Here is a 7846-nt window from a genome sequence, read left to right on the forward strand (position 1 = left end):
GTTTGGCTTTGTTTGCTAGTCAGGATGGGTAAAAGCAATTTGTAATTTGCATCTTGCTCATTATTGCAGTTTTCCCTGTGTATGTTTCCTCCTGTTTTCATTTCTCTTTCATGAAGGCAAGCATACAAAGCCCCAGTTCTTGTGAATTTTTCACTATCAGAACTAGTTGATGAAATCAGAGTCAGATGAACAGAGGAAGGCTACTCTTTCTAGGATATACAAGGGGTCCAAAGAAAAACAGAAGGGAAATGAGATGGAAAATACACCCCTGTCAACAGAAATAAGCTAGACTTCCCAAAAATTTGGAGATTACTCAGTCATGGTCACCACAGCAAACATATTCTGAACAGTGACTTGGAACATCCCATTAAAAAAATTTTAAATATACAACTGTAGTACAGTTTGCAGCAGATCTGCATATTTAAGATGTTTTTTGATAGTCACCATTATGATGATCACAATCAATTCATATATGCTGAAAGTGGCACTATAAAACAGAGCTAGACAAAGGAGCCTTGCCATTTGCTACTTAGATGCAATTAAAACAAAGTCTTCAACTTTTCATCATAGCTGAGAGGTTAGAGATTCACCAGATGTGGACAAGATGCAGCATACCGAGAGCATAAATTGATTTTATATTTAGGTTTAAAATGGATCTCATTGTCACTGAAATGTTAACCCCTCAATAGAAAAATCCACTGGATTTTACAAATGCAAATTTTAAGCTCCCATGCTTGGCACAATAATGAAATATACAGCATTCCTTGTTGTCCTTACCTTTGAACTGCAGGTAACTATACAGCAGTGTTACAGGACAAAGATACACTTGTGAAATATTCACAAGCTGATGTCTTTGCAGCCCCATGGGACCCGTGAAGAGCTCTTTTTTCCCCCACATCTCTCTCTCAGACTTTGAATAATGAGGAGCAGAAAAGGTATGAGACAACATATCTGTGTGTCTCCTTTGAAATCTTTTCTTACATTACCTTGTTATCTGTGCTCAAGAGCAGCAGGTATTCCAGCAGTTCAGAGTGTATCCACAGCAAAAACACCCAGCAAAATAGAGTGCCAGTAGACACAGCTTTCAGTTCCAGGTCCAGTCAGCAAAACACAAATAAAAAAAACAAAACAGATACATGGAGGGAGTGGTGGCACAACTGAGTGGGGAGATGTGTGTGTGAAGGGGTGGAAAGGCAGAATTTTGCCAAGCCAGTTAGTTAAGAAGATAGATATTTATTATCCATCCTGAAAAGCCATCTCTCTTTCCTAATCTGAGCTCACAAAGTACCATTGTACAGAAAGTTATTCAACTTCCTTTGTATTACAGCCTGGATCAAAGCCTGACCACTCCAGAAAGATAGGAGGGCTGGTCACTGGGCTGGTCACAAGGACTTGGATAATTCTTTTCAATTTAGTCCTCGTTGATAACTGCTCAGAAACGCTGGTACAGGTAAGGATTTGGAAGTTTTACTATAGTTTTTTATTGTGCATCAGGAAAGACCACTCTGAACTTGGTATGAGGTATGAGGGATTTCACTTGTTTCCATACATCTGAGTCTGTCTTGCGTATGTACAAGACCAAAGTCAGACAAGTTTTATCAAATGAATCCACCCTGGCATCCATGAATGCAAGTATCGTCCTTTTCCAGAAGAGGCATTGCTTTTTTAATTTCCAGTTCTCTAAGACTTCTAACTATTTTTTTATCCCCTCTGCATTTCAAAGATGCTTATATAACAGGTACTTTCCCACACTGGCCTTAAAAGCCCTTATTCTCTTTCTTTCATTATTTCAACAGACTAATAGTTGTTGCAACACAGGTGACGGTAAATCAAATCAAGTTGAAATGTGGGCCTGACTCATTCTCAGACGATATATGATTTGTTTGCATTACATTATCTTGGAAACCCATAAGCAATGTGCGCTAACTACATGTCCGCACATGGCAAGAAGATAAATGCTCTTAGTCAGTAATATAAAATCTAAATAAAATTACAATCAGGTTTGGATATTAGGATAGCTTTGCAACACCCTTGGGGCATTGCTCCTATCATTAGCATTATTTGCATTAGAGTAGTGTCCAGAGATCCTGCCTATGATCAGTTTCAAATTGTGCTAGGCTCCAGAAAACGTGGGAAGAGACAAAAGTTTTGAATGCTAAATAGATAATTACAGGCAAAGAGTGGGAGAAATAAAGGATTGTTATCACCGCTACATAGAGCTCTGAGGTGTGGAGATTAAATTTTTGTTATAGTCTAAGCACAGGCACAGAGCATTGTTGGAGTCCAAGTTCACCTTGCATCCAAAGATTTTGCACACAAGCCCATGTTTAGGTTCCCATTGGCTTTGTGGGAGCGCTGATAACAGTAGGAAAGATAGCTTGAGCTTGCCTTTCCCCAGCTACATCCCTACCTGCAGCACGGGCAGCTGGGAACAAGGTTGGCTTGGCTTTCTCGGCCTGAGGCAACCTCCACATATGCTGTCATGCTGTCCTGTGACACCTTCCTAGTGCTGATCCGGCAAGTTTCCCCAAGTCCTTCCCATACAGGATTATAGCCCTGCAGTGTAGGATGGATGGGCAGGTGAGCACAGGAATAGCAAGCTCAAACATCTGAATGACTGCTCAGACAACATGGGGGTGTTTTTTGTTCGGTTGATTTGTTTGTTTGGGGTTTTTTTGTTTGTTTGTGGGGTTTTATGTGGGTTTAGTTTTTCTCTCCTCTCTGGGAAGACTATGTCTTCCCTAAGGTCATCAGAAAGTCAGAGCGCAGCTAAAAACCAGACACCTGACTCCAGCATCCAGAAGTTCATCATTCAACTCTAAAGATCTACTGGAAATATAGAAGTAATCTGGTAAAAAAATAGGACAAGTGATCTTTCAATCAGTAGTGGAAGGACTCTGTTGACCTCCAGGAAGTTTCTTTTCAAGTAACATTTCAAGGAGTCCTCCATACACACTTACAAAATTTTTACAGCGATTACACAAACACCCATCACAATGCTGGGCTGATGAAAGAGGGGGTGGATGTTTATGTGCTGCTGTTTCACCCCATGTTGGCAGGGATAAGAAAATTGCAAAGTGATATGGAGAGATGCAGGTGGGAGGAGTAGACATGAATGCTTGACTATGTACTTAATTAAGCAACGCTGGCCACATCAAATTGTAATGAAATATGTGTCTATCTCCAGTATGTTTCTGGTCCCAGGCAGTACATTGGGTACCTGCCTCTGAATGGACTGTGAGGAAGATATTTTCAAACACAGAAATGTTGACTATCCAGAAGAGCGGGATGGTTACCTGGTTTTGCCTTTGAAGACTATATATGATCAGTTAAGATCACAATCTCACCAAGTGATCCAGTCACTCGCAGAAGTAATTGTGCTTAGATGAATGAGGCAGCAGGCAGGAGTAAGGCTTGTAGACCTAGACCTAAAATAAAACCCTTGGCACTCCAAGAGAGCAAGTTATTTCATCCTGTTTAAGTGCTTTAACAAGAATGTAAACATTTTTTTTTCTTAAACATGATAGGAACTTTAGTTATTATTTTTCAAAACTAATATTATTGTTTTTCTATAACTTCTATTTTTCTGTAATTCTAGGGGCTCATGTCTAATCCCATATGTAACGTTTATTAGATGTAATATTTTATCTCTTGGATTCAGTGTCTGACACTATCATTTTGTTCTTATTTCAATAAAAGTCTTTTCCTCCTCCTCACTTTGTCAGAATCTACCAGTTTTCTTTATCACAGTAGAAAGTTAGAAAGATTCCTCCCTAAAAGACAAAAATGGACCGTATGTGTCTTCTCCTTAATTCAATTTGTATCATAAAATCCAGACCAAATAAAGTAACTTCATAACTTCAAACTGCTAGAATTGAGCTGGGATTGTTTTGTTTGTTGCTTATTTTTAATATATGGGCATGAAGTCTCAGTAAATCTGTAGCTCATTGGCTTCTACCTTTAGCCTTGTGAACACAGAATGAACAATACCGAATGCTCATGTGATTTCTGGTTTTCTTTGGGAATTCACTGTCTGTGTACTTTAATCAAGTGGAAATACATAGAAACCATTCCAATTTTCAGCTGACAAAAGGACAGTATTAGTTATTTGGTGAGAACTCTATGGATAAAAATTCCACGTGGATTTTCCTGGGTTTTGTAAATTTATTAAAAAATAATATATTCTATACACAATTAGACCATGAAAGTTAAAAGAGCTAGTAAAGTACTTTATTGGGTATGTGAAATCATCTAGGAAATACAAGCATTTTCATATAATTTTAACTATTGTATAATATGTAAGACACTGAAGGCATCTGAAACCTTGGTAGCCAGACCCAGAAAAGGCTCCCCCTAGAAATGTGTTCCTTGCATACCATCATCTGAACAAAGGACTTCTTTACCTCCTTTATCATATTTGTGTAGCTTTTTGCTGAATGGTCAGTCATTGTCATATGGTCATATTGTCAAATATAGAGGTTGGAAAATTCTAATCTTCTTTCGTATTCATTTTCCACATCTTGTCAACATCTGCATAGCTCACCAGTGAAGCTGCTTTTCATGCAATCCACCCAAAGGTTACAACTTATAGGTCAGGGATGGGAATTCACTTTGAAATCACCAGGCAGCTGAGCCTACATACATTACTGAGGTGACAGGTATAGCACACAATGATGAACCTTCTGTCAGTCACGGAGAGGTCACATTGGTATCAGTTGCCAACATGTCTTTCTCCCATCTTTAAAAAAAAGGAAATTAAAAAAAGACTGTGTTTTTTATTTCTTGTGGCAAATGGAAACAGAGTTGATGCTGCTCACCATTGTCAAGTGGCTGAAGATTTAGGGCCCCAGAGCTCAGGAGGTCTCCTTTAACTGTTCTGGCTGTACTCTCAGCAACAACATAAATTGCTGCCTGAACTGAGCCCCTCATAAGCTATTCCAGGAGCAACAATGACAGCCACGTTAACGTGAACTGTACTGGAAACAAACATCTCCAGCCCGGTGTCAGGAAAGCCAAAATAAGAGCATGGTATTCTCCTGTTTCATACCTACTTTTTTCCATTATAAAACCTGTAAAACAGGTCTAGTTTAAAAATTATCACTTTAACAGACTGAAATATTTTTAGTTTTGTGAATGAGGTGCCTGACTGACATGCAAGAAAGAGTAAGTTGTAACAAGAATAAAAAGAAGTATCTGAGTTCGCTAAAGGTTCACCTACAACTCTAACTTTATCATTATCATGAACAGATCAGAATACCAAATCTAAGATCAGTACTCATATCTCATTATGCCTTCTTTGTCTACTGTGTTAAAGAAATGCCAGAGCTCATCAGATAACAACAGAATATTAATATTGCAGAGGTTAAAGAATCATGGTCTCTGCAGTTATCTCAAAGTGTTTGGGCTAGTTGCTGTAAAATCTTGTTTCAAGGTCCTTAGAGGTTAATAAGATCAGTACTCTCCAGTCTTTCTGTGAGACCCCAGAAGAATCTTCCTATATTCTTCCATTTTCTCAACCTACTGAGGTACTTGAATGTTCTATGTATTTGCTCTGAACAGACAAAGACCAGCTTTTCTAAACAAGGTGGTTTGGATGACATTTTTTTGGTGTCAAAATGAAGTCCTTCTTCCACTCAAGTAAACCCCCTCAGAACAAAACAAAAAAATCATCCCTAGCATAAAGCAGTGTTAATACACATAAAATAAATTGATTTTGCCAAGGCTAAATTTTTCCAGTGAAGCCTATACTTGAGAACATTCGAGTGCTCTCTTGAGTTATCTCATTGTATCAGTGTTTGCAGGACAGTACCTTGAATTTGTTTCTATCATACAAAATTGATATATAAGGAGACAGGATTTAATTGAAACAACTCTGAGGAATCTTCAATAAATCCTGTATATTTTATCAGAAAAAAAAAAAAGCATTTATAAAAGGAGAATCAAAGAGTAAAAGGAACCTTTAGGAGAGATTCTGGAATGAAATGCAACTGTAGTCTGTAATGAATATGGTTTCAGTCTATAATAAATGTTTTTTTTATTTTTGTATGTGAAGTTTTTAGAGGTAGAAGGACTGGCTCATTAAAAATATTTTTCTTTTACTTTGCATATTGGATTTTAGAAATCCATTCATACCACGGATTTGATGAAGACAAGCCATAAGTTTATGCAAAGTCTTTAGCTGCAGAAGACCCTGACCTTACAGAGGATCAACTCCTCCAGAGTGCTATTACCAAATTAATACACTTGCTTAAATAATGTAGGGCGTATGAACGCAAACTATGGAGATCTGCCTGAGGTTGTTAGCCTTCTCTCTATGTCCCCATCTCTCCTTCAATATATATGCAGCTGTCTTACTTGTCCCAGTATTTCAGCAGGGGAATGTATATAACAGGGATTGAATCCAAAGTTTCCATATAGAAAAGTCTGATGTTCAGGGTCTTCCCACCTAACTTGAGGTACTAAACTGAGAATTATCTATATTAATAATGGAAACACTGTTTAAAAACAGGGATATTCATGCTTTTGTACAGATAGACACTTTTTTTTGTTTTTAATGGAAGAGATTTAGAAATTCTAAGTGAATTAAACTCTTTCAGGTGCTGATAGTACCATGTTGCCTGAAAAGTTGTCTTTTATCTTCATGTAGTGGGAAGTCCAAGTAGCCAAGTTACTTTGGGTTATCACTGCCAGGAATGGGTGATTGAGAGTATGAATTCACCCCAACAGGCTAGAAAAAGTAACAATAAATAGGTTGTCCACATCCCCATTTCAGTGGTCCTTCCCTGGGTTGTAGAATTTTCTTTTACTGTGGGGAGGTGACTTCAGCACCCTTGTCATCGACAAAGGTGATAGACAAGGATGCACACAAGGGCATAACTGTCAATACCAGTTACAGTGATGTACATCAGGAACAACACCGTTAAAGTCAAAGGGGTATAGAGGTGTAATGCTGGGGAGAACAAGCCTGTAGTTAGATCTCAGTAGGTAGGACTGCAAAAATTACTCATGTTTTCAGACAGCTAATTCATCCGTCACGTGACAATAAAAATTGCATTTAGAAAAATGAAATATTACCTTTCCTTTGTTAATTGTTGAGAAAATGTAACTCAAGAAGCAAAGCTTTAAGCTTTTATTTCAAGCTCAGTGTCCAGTCCTGTGTTGCAGATTTTGCCATGATTAAATATGAATAAAGTCCATCATATCCTTAGAATTTAGCCTTATTAAACTGACTCTCTCCTCCCATCTCAGCATCCATTAAATTATTGTTTTTCTCCTCCTCCTCGTCAGTTCCCCTAAAGATGCTATTCATTAAAATGTAGAGAATAAAATCTCTATATGTGCATTTTTGCTTATTAGCTGTGCTCGCTGCCTCATCATTTGCCAAAATCATATTTCTTGGACAAGGAGGGCAGAAACAATGTGAAATCAATCTTTTTTGCTTGGCCAGATAAACATAAGACACAATGAGAGAAAGAAAGGCACAAAGAGAGACAGATAGGGAGAAAGAAAATAAAGCAAGAAAACAGCAACCCCATCCCAGTGGTGATGGATAACTGAAGTGAACGTGTCAGGATGGTATTATGTAAATTACCAAAGCAGCTGAGCAGTGCACTGATGATTACAGAGGATGTGAACAATGTTGTGGTCCCCAGGTGCCACCATGCCTTGTTATTTTTTCTTCCCTCCAACTACCCTTGGGGTAGATTCTTCCTGACCCGAGTCCTTGAAAAAAATCATCCAAGAAATATGCTCCTAAAAACAAAAGGTTAGAGGACATCTATGACATTTCTCTAAAGCAATAACTGCGCCCTGTGTTTTGCCAGTCTAACATTCTAAAAAGTGCCTT

The 7846-nt window shown here is 38.1% G+C and overlaps 1 long non-coding RNA gene across 1 annotated transcript in view; it reads left to right on the forward strand.

Moving 5' to 3' along the window:
• Nucleotides 1–1170: 1170 nt before the first annotated feature.
• Nucleotides 1171–7846, forward strand: part of LOC108445378 — a 23084-nt gene continuing 16408 nt past the window's right edge. Inside the window, exon 1 of the long non-coding RNA XR_001860198.1 lies at nt 1171–1450. This is a non-coding gene — a long non-coding RNA (uncharacterized LOC108445378). The remainder of the gene's footprint in view (nt 1451–7846) is intronic.

The sequence above is a fragment of the Corvus brachyrhynchos genome, unplaced genomic scaffold, assembly GCF_000691975.1.
Source record: "Corvus brachyrhynchos isolate BGI_N302 unplaced genomic scaffold, ASM69197v1 scaffold1, whole genome shotgun sequence".
In the NCBI taxonomy this organism is placed as follows: Eukaryota; Metazoa; Chordata; class Aves; order Passeriformes; family Corvidae; genus Corvus; species Corvus brachyrhynchos.